Source organism: Pezoporus wallicus, unplaced genomic scaffold, assembly GCF_028554395.1.
Source record: "Pezoporus wallicus isolate ANWC-B61680 ecotype Strahan unplaced genomic scaffold, APGP_CSIRO_Pwel_v1 contig_8333, whole genome shotgun sequence".
Lineage (NCBI taxonomy): Eukaryota > Metazoa > Chordata > Aves > Psittaciformes > Psittacidae > Pezoporus > Pezoporus wallicus.
In genome coordinates, this window is record NW_026637037.1 from 1,716,397 (window position 1) to 1,733,103 (window position 16,707).

The following is a 16,707-nucleotide window of genomic DNA, read 5'->3' on the forward strand; positions in this document are numbered from 1 at the left end:
AATTTTCCAGCTGGGGATTTTTTCCACCTTTTCTATATATATATATATAAAAGGTTAATATGTTATGTACGTGCTACTCAGCTACTGGTGCATTTCTCAGGGCTAATTCCTTTCTGCCTGTGCAGGCAGAGTGAGGGCAAATCAGGTGAAAAAGTAGAGTAGCAACAATTCATACTTGGTTTGCTCTGGCATAAATGACCACCGGATTTGTGAAGCAGTGAAGAATCAGCCCACTGTGATTGAGAGCACAAACACAACATGGTTGGAAAGGCCCAGCTTGGGTATTGTGCCTCCCTTCTAAGATGACATGCTGATATACGTGATGATCTGCTTTGGGTCATCAGACTGCTGGAGACTGTCCTCTCCTCAGAGGGTTTGTGAGATTCCCTAGGATGCTGCAGGGACACCTTGTGTGTTTGGTTACATGGAGAACCTCTGCTGGGAAACAGTGATAGAAGTGTGGGGACAGCAGTCCTGTTAAGGGACTGGAAAGGTGCTGGGATACCTTCCAGTACAGAGCCATCACCCTTTTCTGTTTCTTTTTCATATTAAACACCATGAAACAAAGCTGCTTACTCTGTGCTACTGATCATTTCCCTGATCTTCAGTCTCCTAAAAGGCTGCATCAGCCTTTCCCTGTACTGAGCAGTAGATTTGAGGACAAGCTGAAAATAACAGGATGTAAGATGGGGAGCACACAACCCTGAGTGCTGTACAATTGATGCGGTGTGCGGTGACCCCCGTTTATACGTTCAGCAAGGTGGTCTAACATGCACATAACTTCAAAGCATGGCCTGTTAAAATGGGGGGGGGGGGGGGTATTTGTGTGTATAAATACATGTGCATGTTAAAGTGCTCTGCTGGGTTGAGGCCAGGACATTCAACAATGTGCAGATGTCTCCAAAGACAAACTGCAAGACAAGCCACAGTCAGTCCTGGTTACATGGAGCGCAGTCCAGCTTTTCAAAGGCTGCTTTTGATAATTACGTATTTTGTGTACTGTGGCAAGATGTGAATTATCAAACCACTAAGAATAATGTAGTTCAGGCAGGGTGGCCTTGAAACAAGACCCCTAGCAGGGAGGTTGTGCTGTATAATAGTAGTACAGTACCATTTGTTTCAACACATTTAGCGCTTCAGAATGGGATTTTTCTTGTTAAACACCAGATGTTCTACTGACCCAAGTGCTGACTTTAAAAGAAGACACAATAGAGTAGTGCGTCAAGGTCAACAGCACAAATTAATCTGTATTATCATGCTGTCATATTATACCGTATGCCCCATATGAGCAAGATCTATGGCTAGTGCTTTCCTTACATGCAACTCAATGGGTGTTTCAGAATAGAGATTTTGAGCTTCCCAAGCCCTCAAATACCCCTGAAAGAAAACTGATTCTTGCTTTGACAGTTTAAATCGTAAATGGAACATCCGTACAGAGGGTACTTGATGTGTGGGAATGTAACTGTGATCTCGCAGCACTGGAGAGACACACAGCATCGCGATGAAAAGTATGTCTGTTCATTGTGGATTCTGCATTTAAGGACCTTTCTTTCTTTGGGTTGCTTGGTTGCCTGCCTTTTCCTCTTGGCTTAAGAGGTTTTATAGGGCACAAAGGGAATAATCATTTACAAACATTTGAAGGAGTAATACCTGAAATAGGTGCTTTTGTCTCCGTGATCCCCTGTATCCCTCCTCTTCCCTGCCCTGTGACTTCTAAGCTATTGCTGCAAGATGGCAGGATGTCAGTGCCCCCAAAATTGAACCCGTGATTTGTTTTTGTTTGATTTATGGGCTTGTAGTCAATAAACTTTATAAAGGAAAGTATCAGGCCAAGCAATCAATCAAAGATAAGCAGATTCTTGTCCTTTAAAAGCATTTCACCCCGGTAAGCAAGCGCCTCATTCATCTTTTACAACCGCTCTTGCAGCTTTCAGCTTAGAAAGGGCTTGCTGCTGACTACAGCCCCTTCTGCTCAGAAGGCTTGCATCTGAGCTGAGGCTTTTTAAACTCATTGCAGCAGTGTGCTCCCTTCCCATGTTACTTGCTATCTCCAAAAGGGCAGATTGTTTGCATGTTGTTACTGAAGGTAAATCTCCTCGCTGTGTAGAAAGGGAAAGGCTTGTGTTTTAAACCATCAGAGGCATGGGCTGCTGTTTGGCAGAAACACAATTCATTTTCTTTGTTATTTCGCAAAACAAAACGTAACACACGATTCCCATTTGTTCTTTTAGTAGTAGAAATCTGAATTTCCCTTTGAGTGAGGCGAACGTTATCCTGCGTGTTTTGCTTCTCTGAAGCACAGATGGTGTGCATATGCAGATTGGTGATTTTCTAATCAATACAGTGACGCTTGGGAATATATGTAAGTATTGTAATAATGCATTAGTCAGGAGTGATGTTGTAACACACTGAGATCATACACATAAATCTAAGGCACCATGTCTAGACACCCCAGGGAAGATGGCATGCCATGGGTTAGAGCAAGCATTAAGGACGTGCAATATTTCAAATATGATGGGAAAATAATGCAATTTGCAGACTTTAATAAAACCATTGGGGAATTAATTTCGCTAAGGGGACACTCGCTCCCAAAACATCCACGTTCCTGCGTTTGCTGCATGGATAATCAGAACGAGACACTTTACCTGCTATCTCAGGCATAAACACAGTGCAGGATCTGTGAGTTGTGCTGTATCTTTAATGCGCTGAATATGAAAATAATCCCTTTATAGGTAGAGCTTTAGTGGTATAAAACTGCATTATGCAAACAATGCAGAGGCAGCATCAGCCTCGGAGATTCAAAAGTTGAAGAGCTTATAAATTAATCTCGTAAGTGTGGATTTGAGCATGCTCAGGGAGTGCGCTCTGCTGTGAAACCTGACCAACCTCACCCTCCCCATTTTAATTATTAGCTTTTTGATGATCCAACATTAAAAGAAGACATGTGATTTATGACTCTTTGCATGTAGAAGTTTCCTTTCTGTGAAAACATTATGTTTTATGAAGCATCTTTGCTACCTCTGGCTGCTTTTGGTTATTTTCTTGTCTCTGCAAAGCTCTTGGCATATAATTTTCGTCAGCCAGCCTTCTTTCGTGTATTTTTGCCAGTTGATAACTACTCGCAAGTAACTTGTGGTACCGCACCAGGAAAGTTGTGATAAAAATGTCAATTTAAACCTGGCCAAGGATGACAATCATAACTATTTCCAAGTGAGAAACTTGAACAGAATACATAACACAATAGTACTTTTTGCTTTCTGCCAGTGAAATACATTCTGGAACTCGAGAAGTGCCTGTAATGATAACCCTTGCAGTCAAAACCCCACTGAAAAGTTGGCTGAATTGGTAGCTCCATCAGCCTCATCATCTCTCGTCACCTGAAAAGCTGAGGGTAGGAATCTTTACCACACCTGAATGTATTTAATTAAAATATAATCAAGTTGAATGCTGTCTGTAATCAATCCCATTAATTTTGCAGCTATAGGAATTAGTGAATGAGGGAGCTCAGGTTTTGCAAATAGTGACAGTGGTTTATATCCTAACTGAACTGTGTTTCAGGGAATAAGAGGTGCCCATGTTGGCATGGAGCAAACCCAAACATGTCAGTGTTTTCTCCTCCCATCATCACTTTGTTCTTCTCTACTCTATAAAGACAGTCACTGAGTCCTGGTTTTGGTCAATCATCTAATGTGAAGATACTTTGAACCTAGAACCTGAAGTGTTGAGACATAAGTGATGTATTAAAATGCACAAGAGATTCTTGGGAAAGGTGGGATGTCAGAGCTGGGACCATGGCATGGCAACAGTGCTGCAAAGCTTCTCCACAGACAGACCACTACCTCCTTCGGAAAGTAAAGCACCACTTACACTTAAGCTCTTCCCATTTCAAAGTTAGGTTTCATCTTCTAGGACCTTCAGGAAATCTTCCCATCTAGCTGGTGCTACCTTATTATTATTATTATTATTAATAATAATAATAATTTGTTTGCACAGTCATCATAATAACTCTATCAGTAGTATCATCCTGTAACCTTATTTTTGCCCTCAAGTAATCTTTTCTATTATCTTCCTCTTTTCCTTCACTTTCCCTTACTCTGGCACTTGATCTTGGTTGAGTTTCTGCTGTGTTTCTATCATCACTTCATCTGTGTTTATTATTTTCATTCTTTATGTCACAGTATGCAAAGTCCATCCAGTATCAAGCACACTAATGTTTTAATTTGGAGATGGTTTTGCTAATATCAGTCTTTGTGAAGGAAATAATTATCAGGTTCAATAAATATAATCTTCACCATTGGCTAGAATAGAAACCAAATCCTGGATTCTTCTTTTCTGTGGCAGCTACTGTAATTCAATTTTAGCCTTTTCTCCCTATTAGATGGATCTTTGCTGTATCTCTTGGTATGTATGGGGAGCTTGCACACAGCAGCTCTGGGTCATGCACATCTTAGTTTATAACTCCTGCCTGCATCCCGCCATGTCTGCCCTTCAACTTGCATTCCTCCTCTTCCTCATGGAGATCTGCAGTCAGAGGGAATGGGCACAGAGCCCCCACCGAACTGTTGGAGATGATCATTAAAACTGGTCATAAGGAATAACTTGTCATCCTGCAGGAATATCAGATACGAGACAGAGCACTTTAACCTTGCTTGACCTTCTGCTGCGCTCTTCAGCTAATTAGATGAATGGGAGTTTTATTGGTGTTTCTGACCCAGATCTTTTACATGGCAGTTCTGTGTATCTGAGCAGCCTAATGCCTCACGTTCTGTAAATCAATGCAGCTTTATCTATTTTTAAAAAGCCAGAAATGTTTTTTAGGCTCACTATCACATCCTATAAATAATATTGATTTTGTTTAGCCTGAAAAACTATCTAGTTCTGAATTGGCTCACCTTGTTAGTCAAACACAGTTCTTAGGTGTCCAGGCATGATTCTCATGCATCACACGGCTTTTTTCCCCTGTGATATATGGAAATCTGATGTCAGTAAGTTGAGAATGGGATCTCCTGCACATAAACTGCATCTAAATTTTCACTTTATGGACGGTTTTCAGTCTCTGGGATTTAACCGACAGATACAGGAAAGCATTCAGAGCAGATTGCGCAGCCTCATGTTACCTCAGGTGATGCAGACGTTATGGGACAGCGATAGGCATATGCAGCGTTAAGCAAGCCTTAAATAGTGTTATATGAATTGCAGTGTCTAGGCTGAACAGAGGAAATTAACAAAATTTTATGTTCATATACATCTTGAATAGACCCTTTTCGTGGTAATTATTATCCTTCTATCCTTCCATTGCTGGAACTACAAGTACTCTGATTGCCATTTGTGATGTTCTGAAATGCAGATCTGAAGATACCCAAATAACTATATGCAAGGTTAGGGTCATTGCTCCATCTGTTGTCTGCTGTGTTTGACACAGCTATTATACTGCATGTGCAAATAGGAAGCACAAGTACAGTGATGTTCCTTGCAGGTGTTTCAGATGCTTTTGAACCTAATGTCTGCAACCTGTTGGCATTTCCTTACCATGTATTTCAGACTTGTGCACCCGTGTTTTCTCTGTTTCCATTCTGACCACAATGCATAATGTAAGTAATCCAGTTTTCAAATCAAGTCCAATGAGACAGTGTTTTAAAATACATTCCTCGTTATCCAGCTCTCTAACAAGGTTCTTACCCAATCCTTTGGATTGTATGGTAAATAAATACCCATTTAATCTGTTTACATATAAAACACAAAATCCGGATTTGATTATCCTCTCATAACAAATGTTTCACACTTTAGGTATCAAATAGATTAGCTGAAGATTGACTCCATGTAAGTACAGAATCAATTCATATAAAAATTCAGGTGTGATAGTGATTTTCAAGGCTTTTTTTATGTTAGCCTTATACAAATGCAAGTGAGAAAGCGGTTGTTGTCTTTCTCTTCTGGGATGTTGGTTTGTGTATTTTTCCTTACAGCTAGCTCTTTAACTTTTACTGTTATTTGCCTTTCTTAGTGACATATCAGATGGTTTGATTACATTTGATGTGGGAAGAAAATAGGAATTGCGAGAAGGTCATTCTGTGACTTTTTTAAGAAAACAAGCCAGAGTAGCTCAACAATTCCAGAAATTAAGGTATAATATTGTTCTCCTAAAATTCAGCATAATCTCCTGGCTTTAAAACTTCCTGTTTGAAAAACCACAGAAAGCCTATTTTGTATAGAACCTAAAGAGAAAGTATTCATTTCTTCCTGTCAAGGGGATGCCCGTAAGAATTAGTGGTGGGCGTCTAAATGCAGAGGTAAGTAATAAGCACGTATTGACTTCTGTTGAGATCAGGATCGAGATTTGTTGACCCAAAGAGGTTACAATTGACTGAAGAGTGGGGCAGTAAATCTTGTTATTGAACAAAAAGCTAAAGTCAATATATGTATTATTATAAACATTTTTCTTTTGGAAGAGATAATGAGGGCGGAGTGGTTGAAGACTTTAGATTTACATGGCCACGATAGCATCCAGCGTCTATTATTTCGTCAAAGGCTAGAGAATGCCTATGGTTTTGGGGGGTTTGTTTTTAAAGATCTATTGAACTATTTATTGAATTTTAGAAGAGCACAAAAAAGACGTGTTGTGATTTTTATATCATTCAGGATTTAGATTGTATTCCTTATTGAATAGTATTTTCTTCACAAAGCAAGGATTTACTTGTTCATAAAGGTTGAGACAGCAAATGCTCTTTCTATGCATTCAAACATTTGCTAATATTAATCCACAAGTTGTATTTTTATAATTCTTATGTTTCAGTCCCTTCCATTATATGCTCTGGTCAGTGCATTACATTTTAGATTATTACTTGGAATAATAGAGGAGTCAGAGCGCAGAAGAAAACAGGAATCCATCCAGCTGAAGATATTAAGCTTATTAATTAAAATCACATGCTTCCCATATTGAGAGCGACTGTGTGAAAAAATCACTGTTGAATTACTGGTTTATAACATTTAATATCTTCTACATTGGTGGCTTTCCTTGCAATGGCATTCAGAGCCATGAACAGCTCCACTGTGGCCCACGGCTGGGACCTTCTCCCTGCCATGCACCTCCTTATCTCTCCTGCAGCACAGAATGGCATAGGACTGATTTCAAATCTCTTAGTCATTCTCCTGGTGGGTAATGGGCTTGGAGAAGTTCTCTTCCTGACTCTGGATAACCTCAGAAACAGGTATCATCATTCAATTACCTACTGACCTCAGCATCTGGAAAGAGACCTTGGGAATTGTATGTCCCACAAAAGCAGTATTTGCAAATTCACTGAAAAAAATAAAAAGCTTATTCTGAATTGAAAACTATTTCCTCTCTCTATTTATGCATGTTCTGCTCTCGAAAATACAGGAGGGAAGGGCAATTGTTTCATCCCTAGTTTTGCCGCATAAGAAACATGCATATTAGCACTTTGATATAAATGATGTGACCTGGAGGCCTCCGCTGTCCACAAAGCTGACCAGTGTTTAAAGTCATCCAGCTGTGTTTGGCCCACCTTATTGCATTTGCTGTCTGCTGATGAGTATAAATCAATTGCCATTTCCAAGCTATTGTAAAGGCTGTTGATTCAAATCTTCGGTAGCTATAAAGTGCCCACAGATTTATCCAAACCTACTGAAACTTCATCCATGTCTGCCACAAGACAGATTCCAGCCTTCCTCTATGGATATGTATGCTGTTTGATGACACATGAATTAACATGGCTACTTGGTACTGATGTGATCATGGTGGCAGTTGCTGATATAGGTCATTAGATAGAAATAAAGGATTTCAGCTAAGTCAATGCTGAAAAACATCTGAATATAGTAGGAGCAGGGCTGAGGATATCACATGATGATTTAATGTTTCGAGCTTCGGCATTGTCAGGTTCTGAGCTGTGGCTTCTTTACGTGGGGAGATTTGTGTAGATTCTGGTTGTATGTATTTTTGGTGTGAGCTCCCTGAATGCCTTTATGTGTGCCGGCCTCAATGTAAAATGTGCTTGTAGCAAGTGAACTGTAAGCTGGATTTGTGAAGTAGAAGGGAAAATCTACTTATGATGACATCCTTTTTCTGAACCTCAGGCAGGCCAACTCTACTCCTTCTGACTGAGACACCCCGTTTTGAATAAGAGAGAATTTAAGCACAGTGTTAACAGGTAATACAAACATAATTATTGAATTGCCAAATGCTGGGATGCATGTCCCATCTGAAAATTACATCATCTAGTTCAAAAACAGCATTTCTGTACTCATTTTCCCAGAAGTACAACATTACCTATTTTGGTCTTAATGAGCTGTTTTGTCTTTATAATACAAGGTAGCAAGGTATCAGAGCAGTGCCGTGCAGATAAATGTGGCTTTTAGAAGAGATATGCTAAGATGGTTTATACAGGGTTTATTGGTGCATCACAAAGGCAACCACGATTGTTGAGATCACAGTTTGCTCCTCCTGGTTTTCCAGTGTTCAAATTAGAGATGTGCTGCTCTCCCCATGGTTTGCCAAAGTGGGATTAATAGGGAATAATGTCAAGCCAGACCAACTTAAACTGGTAAAAAGTGACTTAGTTTTTTAAAAGGGGATGGGCATAGTGGGTTGTGGGGGTAAAAATCCTTCCAGCATCATAAGCCTTGTAAGTGCAAGGAACCTTTCTATTATAGTCAGTGGCGGATGATTGAAAAACGAGAAGTTGAAGAGCAAAAGTGGGATTCTGGCTGATTCTTGATCTTGCTGGGGGAGGCTGTGCTTTGATTTCTGCTGCGAAAGCACAGTGCACACCTGTGGTATTACATAAAACACTACATCATAATGAGAATAAGACCCTGAATTTTCCCCCTTTAGCTCTGGTCCAACCCATGTCTAATGAAGCAGCGAGTGTGTGATGGCTTTCATTCAGCTCTTTGTGGCTTGGCTTGCAAGTGTGTGGAAATCTATACCTGTTGCCCTTGGCATATATATTCTGGTGTTGCTCTTGGTTGTTTTGAGGAGGAAGACTAATAATGTTCCATTAAAACAAGTTCACTTGTCAGGCCAGATTTTTGTCTTTTCTTTCCTCCCACAGTTGCAGCCTTACTGTATTTAATGGCACAGTTCAGGGTTTTTCTCTCTCTGCTCCTTGTCACTCAGAGGTATTTAAAAGAGGATTTAAAACGGCTATTTTTTGTGCTTAATCCTTGATCCCTTCTGCCCCCCGCCGAAGCTTGCTTATTCACTGGAAATAGCAACCTAAATCCACATTTTACAGCTCTGGTTTAGAGTAATTTTTTCTTATGCCTTTGCAGTATAAATGATTGTTCAATTCAGACGTTCAAAATTAGAGTGAAGTTGCCAATGGAAACGGGCGACTCGTTATACAATGAGTGAGGACAAATAAAAAGGTGCCTGCTTTTACTAATCAGCAGATACTGACTTTAGTGGAGGTCAGGATAACAATTTATTAGCTCAAGAGGTAAATAGTGACTGAAACTTTGGGTGCCTTTCTTTTTTCCCTCCTTTCCTGATAGCCCAGACAAGGATTTACTGAACACCTCCATCTGCCTGCACAGGGAGATGGAGATGTGTGCGTTTTGCCTGCAGTTTGATGCTTGTCTCTTGTGCTGGCTCTCTCAAGGGTAAAACAGTCTCTGGTGTAGCTTAGAGGGGTATTTAAAATCACGCTCACTGCTGTCTCTTTGTCAGTGATTCTGTTCCTGACAAGCCAGAGCCTTTCTCCTTCAACAAGGTTTTGCTTCTGAGGGCTTCATGATGGCAGCCCCAGCCTGGCTGTTTGCATCCTGCCTCCTGCCCTGGCTATCTCCCTTCCTGATGTCTCAGAGCTCCTTTTCTCACCTAAAAGCACCAGGGTATTGCAGCAGCCCTCAGAAAGGCGCTCCTTGTGCTGCTGACATCCTATTCACTCTCAAGAAAGGGCTCTTCTATTGAATTACTTGCCTGCTGTAGAGTAGCTTCTTTGGCTCAGATGAGCCCCCTGAAACTGCTCTTCTGCTATATCCTACTTGGAAAACCAGGCTTTGCCAGGTTCCCTCCATCTTTGACTCCTCCATCCTTCCGAGAGGCTGCAAGGTAGGCTCCATGTTCAGATGCTGGTAAACATGCGCTGACACAGGTGACAAGTTCCTTAGTACAACCCTTCTAAGGCAGTTTGTGCTGAAAGATATGTTTTGGATTCCTGAGGCATTTGTGACCCTTTTCTGAGTAGGGCTCTTGCATGCTTTAAATGCTGGCACGTTTTTTGCTCGTGTTTATATGATGGTATTGCTGTTACTAGGAATTTATGGGACAACAGAAACATGGTTGGCATTTTGGAGGAGAGGACCAGTGGGTGCCAGTTGAGCGCAGCCACTGCATCCCTGTCTTCCAGGCCAAAGGAAGATGTTGCAGTGAAATTCAGCATGGTTTTCTGAACAGGCTGATTTCTAGGTTTGCTTCTTTTCTGTCCTCCTTTTCTTCCCCTTCCTTCTCTTTCCTCAGTCTTGTCTCTTGTCAGATAATCTGCTGTTTCTTCCTCAGTATCCTCATTGCCCACTGGCTTTTTTGCTCCCACATCCTCCTCGGAGGGTGTTTTTTTGTTGTTCAGAGTTTGATTCGTATGAAGCAATGCCACACAGGGTTTGGTTTCCATATATTGTAAACATTACAATATAACTCCAGTAAGGGAATGGTTGGACTGAATGAGCTTAAAGGTCTTTTCCAACCTGGTTGATTCTGTGATTCTTAGGCTGGTTTAAGCACTGTTTTACTACTCTGTAGGGTTAGAGACTGACGTGTAGCTATTGCATCTCAGAGACTCCAAGTCTGTTCTGCAGCCTTCTAAGTGACTGACTTGTGTCTGGTGTAATGCAGCCTGTGTGACCTGATCCAGAGACACCCATTACCTCTACAGATGAGGCCCATAAAACACTTTTGGGCTCAGACCAAAGTAGAAGAGCCAGAGGAAATGAGTTTAAAAGCCTGAGCGCATTTCCCAATGGACATAGCAGTCCACATCACAAAATTTATATACATAATTTGCAATAATTGGCAACTTTAGGAAGCAAAGCAAAGAGCAGAGTGGAGCTACTTTGGGCAATTATTTACGATTGTGTTTCGTCTCCGATGCTTCTGTAAGGGAAGTCTCATCCGTTTGGTGGTTCAGATCATTAGTGCCAAAGCTAAAGCACTCTTTTCCCTGCTCTGGATGAGGAGCACACGTTCACTGTCTATTTAACAAGCACATTTGCTGTATTCTTTAAAATTTAAATGATTTGTCTTCCTTTATTTCCCAATGCTCAGGTGAAGACACTTTCCCTCCCCAGACTCTGCTACCTCTCATTCGCCCTCCCAGGTATTTCATAGGAAAGGTCACAGTCTCACAATCCTCACTCCTTGCAGAGTTGAGTTGGCTCCTTTTGTAGGATAAAGCCATTCCCCATCTCCACTGCAAGGGAGGTCTCCTGGCAGCAAAACAAATGTGGTTAGTTATGTGTGGCATGAACCTCAGCTGCACTGGGAGCTGAGCTCTGGATAACATGTAATGGTAATGTACCTAGAATTACAAAGCTAACCCATCAGCCTCTCTCAAGAAATTTAACTATGAAATGCTTTATTTTGCCTGGGGAAAGTCTATTTGGGGTCTATCATCTAGTTTCCGGGAAGGTCCAGCACTCCCCCTTCCCCTATTCCTTAGTAGGATGAATGGCATATAAAGAGGTCAAAGAGACTACCAGTGTCATGCCATAAATCAGTGGTTCAGCTCAGACGGGAGCCCAAAAGGCTCCTGCTCATCTGGTGTAAACTGACTCATTCTGCTACGGTCAACAGAGATCTGACAAGCAGATTTGCCCCCAGAGCTTCTGAATTCCCACTTTAGATTTATCTAAGTGCTATTTCAGATACCACTTTCCCTGCTTTCCATGGGGGCATTTTGTTAATATCCTCCTAATAAATGCTTTTCAACTACAGCTTCATAGGATGTCCATGCTTCTCCCCCACCCACCAAAAACATAGCAAGTATACATGATTATAAAAATAACAGGAGCCAACTTAGTTTAATATAAATTCAGCTTTTTTTCCCTAAACAAAGCCTGATGTGTCCTGTATATTTTTACTGCCAGATCATGATTTACTAACTCCATTTGGAGGGTTAAAGAGAGCGTGACCTTGCCCCGTATTAATATTTAAAGATTACCGTGCACATGAAATCAGATGCTGACACAAGTCTCAAAGGACCAAGAGGTTTTTAATCTTTCGAAGAGGCAGTGCCACACTGAAATATGGATTACTACATTCAGAACAGAGTATGTAACAAATGCCCCACTAGCAGGCATCAGAGACTGCAAATTTCATTCAGTGCAATCTGCTCCACAAACACCAACGTCTTGTCTAGAAGGGAAATTGCAATGCCACAAAGGCCAGTGCTTGACATCATAGCAAAGGCCAGCCGCAGCAGCTCAGACATTGCAGCAGAAGGAGTTTGCCATGGTGGCCTAAATGCAGGAGCCGTTTACTGCCCTTTTCAAAGCAATACATAGATTTTACTCGTTCAAAAAGGTGAAAATTTACCTACATTTCTGTACAGATGCAATTTAGAACAGTTTATGAGCCGTGTGATTTTTGTCTTTACACCTGCGCAAGCCTGAAGTGTGAAAACTTCTTGGTTTCCTTTTAATATAGTTAGTTAATAAGAAAGCCAGAGCTCTTTAATAGAAACAATTGATGTTTAACATAAATGACTAATTTTAAGACTTTTTTTTAAAGCATAGGTATTTTCTTTAACAAAAAAATGCTTAGCCCATTATAATTTGAAGCTCATTTCTTTCCAGTACACCTAAGTTTCAAGCAGATACATGGCCTGGGAAGCTGTTGATGAAACTAATTTCTCATTGCATTTTGGATGTACAAAATTGCCATAGATGAGGTATCTGATTAGAATAGTTCCCTTGGTTTGATACAGGATCTGAAAATGATGACAGAATGGCTCTTCCCAATCTCCTTTGGGGTGGGGGACAGAGGCGGCAGCCTTGATGCTCTGGTCCCTTCTGTCATATTGCTGACAGATAATTGCAAAGGGTCACCAGAAAGCACTGATGTAGTTTGGAAGTAGCCAAGACATTAGACTGATGTGGCAGAGTTGGGGTGTTAAAGGATTCCAGCCTTGAGGAATTTGGAGCCTGTAAAGGTGCATGAGCGTTTCCTAATCATTAGCTAAGAATTACCAGTGTATTTGCCCATGGTTTACATTCAATTGCAGTAGCCATTAAAATGAAAAAGAGCTAGACCTGTTGGGGAGTTATGCATTAATGGATTTGATGCAAGGAGAGTGAGAGCATCCCTTCTTGGACTTGCAGCTCTGCTTGCCACTGGGCGCTGAAGGTGACCATCGTTTTGGTGTTGGCCATGCTGTTGAAGGTGGTATCATCATAACCTAACCCTCACCTGGCCGTTTCACAAGCAGGGCACATCTTCTTTGTTTCCTTTACAACCATTAAGGCTTTTTAATCTTCTTTTCCCTTAGCACCCCTTTTCCCCAGGCCCCTTTTTCCCCCAAATGTCCCCATCCCCAGCAAGATAATGAGCAATGGGAGCAGATGCTGTGGAAATGCCTGCACCTTCTAATTGACTGAAGACATAATGGGATGGAAAACAATGCATGGAGATTTTTGTGTTCAGTGCCTCCCAAACAGCTGGTCTTAGTTCAACACCTTTGCTGGTCAGCTAAGCTATTCCTCTCTAAATCTGGTTATCTTCTCAGACTTATGTGGAGACAACATTTGTTGGAAGCTTTTTTGGTCACTGCAAACCCAATTTGATCTACTTTATCCTAAATGAGTGTTTTTCTTAGCGTGACTGCCTGAGAACATCATCCTGCTAAGTCTCCAGGAAAGCTTTGCAGTGAGTCACGAGTGCAGCAGGATGGCATGATGCCCTTCACAGAAATAACAACTACAGATGCATGGAAAGGCAATAGAGAGAATTTGAGGATCTGTAATTCTTTGCAAAATCTGTGACACTTCTATCATCAGCATTGCCGATAGTACCAATGGGACTGAACCAACTGATAAGTGCTTTGGTCCAATAAATTCACTTACTGTTTATGATCCCTCCAGTCGTGTTTTTAACTGTTTTGGCATTCCCTTTAAATCTTCCTAAGTATTGTTCTTGCTGGTTCAGTGCTCTCGACCAGGAAGCTTGTGAGTTTGTGAGGATTTGGACTTGATCATGAATGATTCATGAAATAAGCTTAGAAAACTAAGTTTAACATCTTACTCAATGCTGAGGGGAAAAAAAGAGCATCTTCTCCCATACTTGTAACAACTTTGCTAAAAAGGAAGAGTCTCAATATCTCATTTTAAACACTGAAATTCAGAGCATCTGTTGCCTTTCCAGCTCAAAACTTCGTATCTACTGAGAAGCAAGAGGAAGCATTTTTATCTACTACTGTAGTCAGGGTGTCTTAGGACAACAGAATGTATAACCCAGGGTACTAAGGATTGATGCCTCTTCTTTCTTCTTCTTTCTCTTAACCTCTTTGTGCATTGCGGACAGAAATACGTTGTTCTTTACTACCTCATTTCTGATGTATAGGCATGGCATTCATAACTTGGGAACTTCCAGTGCTGTTTTCCTACTGTGCATATTCTCTACAGATGATGTTTGAGCCTTGGTTTTCACACCAGCAAAACAGGGATAATTGTGTCGCTTTCATGTACTGATAAAAGTGCTTTGTGAGAGCTAAATATTTCTTTGTGGAACATGCCAGAGCATGTTTAGAAGCTCTGTATAGGGATAGGAGGAAGAGTGAGACATGGGTCTGATGAAAAACAGTGAGGACATAACAGAGAAGGAGGCCTGTGGATATTCCCTCCCTGTTCTTTGTCTCCTGTACCAGCTCTGCAAGAGGGTGAGGGTTTTTTCTCTTCCTTTGCTCAATGAAAAGATGACAAGAGAGCAGATATCTAGGGACACCTGCTGAGAGGATAAAATACAGTAAACACGAACATGCTACGGTGATAGTTTTGCTTGTACAATGGTGTCCTAGGTTTTGATCCAGAGTTACAAAAAGTTTAAACATAAGCCAGAAATTAAACCAAATTCAAATGCTTTTGTTATTCAACCTCAGGGTTGGGGTTGTTTCTGTTCATTGTTGGGCTTTGGGGTTTTTTAAAGCTGGGAAACAAATCTGATGTTGTTAAGAGGGCAATGAAGAAAAGAAATATAAGTATTTCTGAACAAGGTCTTCTAAGGTGTCCCCTGGGACTGTGTTTTTAAACTGGTTGTGCATTAATTGCAGCTTCTCTGTGTGTTTGTTAGGCCATTGCCATGCTGCGGTAAGGTCTCGATGCTTTTATCTAGCCCTCCCCTATTCTCTGTTTGTTCATCAGCGAGGATGATAGGAACCCTTACAGTATGCAAATATGGAATGCTTTCTCTGCTTCTTTCTTTAGAGGCATAAAAGGATTTGTTTTAAAAGGCATGTTGAATATATGGCAATAAAGACTTGCATCTTCAGAAGCAGGCAAGCTACACTCCCTCCGCACTTCACAGATGAAGCCTGGCTTCTGCAAAGAAAGAGTTTGTTAGGAGCAGCACAGAAAGCAGCATTTCCATAATGATTTGCAAGAAAGACTTTTGGAACACATGGCACTGTCTTTCCTTCAGAACTGCAAGTCCCTGGGGACCAAATTCTTTACTACTTAATCACTGTGGTAATTAGAGATGATGTTGGCAAGCGTTCACTGAACGTTGTGTCATTTTTACATCTGAAAACATTTTGGCATTCCTTTCCATTCCCTTTATGTGGTGTGTTCTGGTCCATCCCCTGGATGATTAGGCACATCTGACCTTTTCTTTGGGACCAGGTCAGTTTTGCAATTAAGTGCTGTGTTGGTCTGCACTGATAAAACCAGGATCTAAATCATTCTATGTATGGTTTAATTGCCCAGCAAGCATTTTTTATACTGACTCGTACACAAGCAACAAGATGGGAAGTCTCTGAGTGAAACAGGGGATTCCAGCCACAAAAAATGGCCTCCAGACATGGAAAACTGCAGCACCAGAGTATGAATAAACACCAGTCAGGATGGAGCAGAGCTCTGTAGATGGAGAGTAATACTGAAGCATCAAAACTGGGTGAGAGATGGCCCTAGTAATGAGAAGTGCCCTGGGGAGTGCAGGCTGAGAGTGGGGACTCAGGCTTCCTGTGCCCCAGGACCCACACAGCAGCATCCTCATAACACTGCACATTTCCCTCTTTTCCCCCCTCCACTGTGGGGACCTGCTGAGTGATGCCAAATGAGGAGAAAGGGGAAAATGAAAGGGCTCCTTAACCCCCAAATCTGTAATTTGGAACGTCTGCTGGTAAAGTGGGGGGGGGGGGGGGGGATTTTTGTGTGGGTTTAATAATAGCTCTGAAAACAGTGTAGGCTGGTTTCTCTGCGTTCCAGATCTGCCTGTCACTGCTACTTCAGGGAAGCAGGAAAGAATCTTCTTACAAGAGACCATAACAGCTGGAAACAATGTGAGTATCATTCTCCTTCCTAAAATCCAAGTATCGTTAACCATGTTATCTGATTTACCAAGGCAGCAGTGCACACTGGAAGATCCCTGCACTGCTCTTACGTGCTTAGTCTGCCCTTTTACACTCTTCATCTTCACTTTTCAAACTGTTTATGTGTGTTATGTTACTTTATAAAATAGCCTTTGATGGGATACTGAAGCCTTGC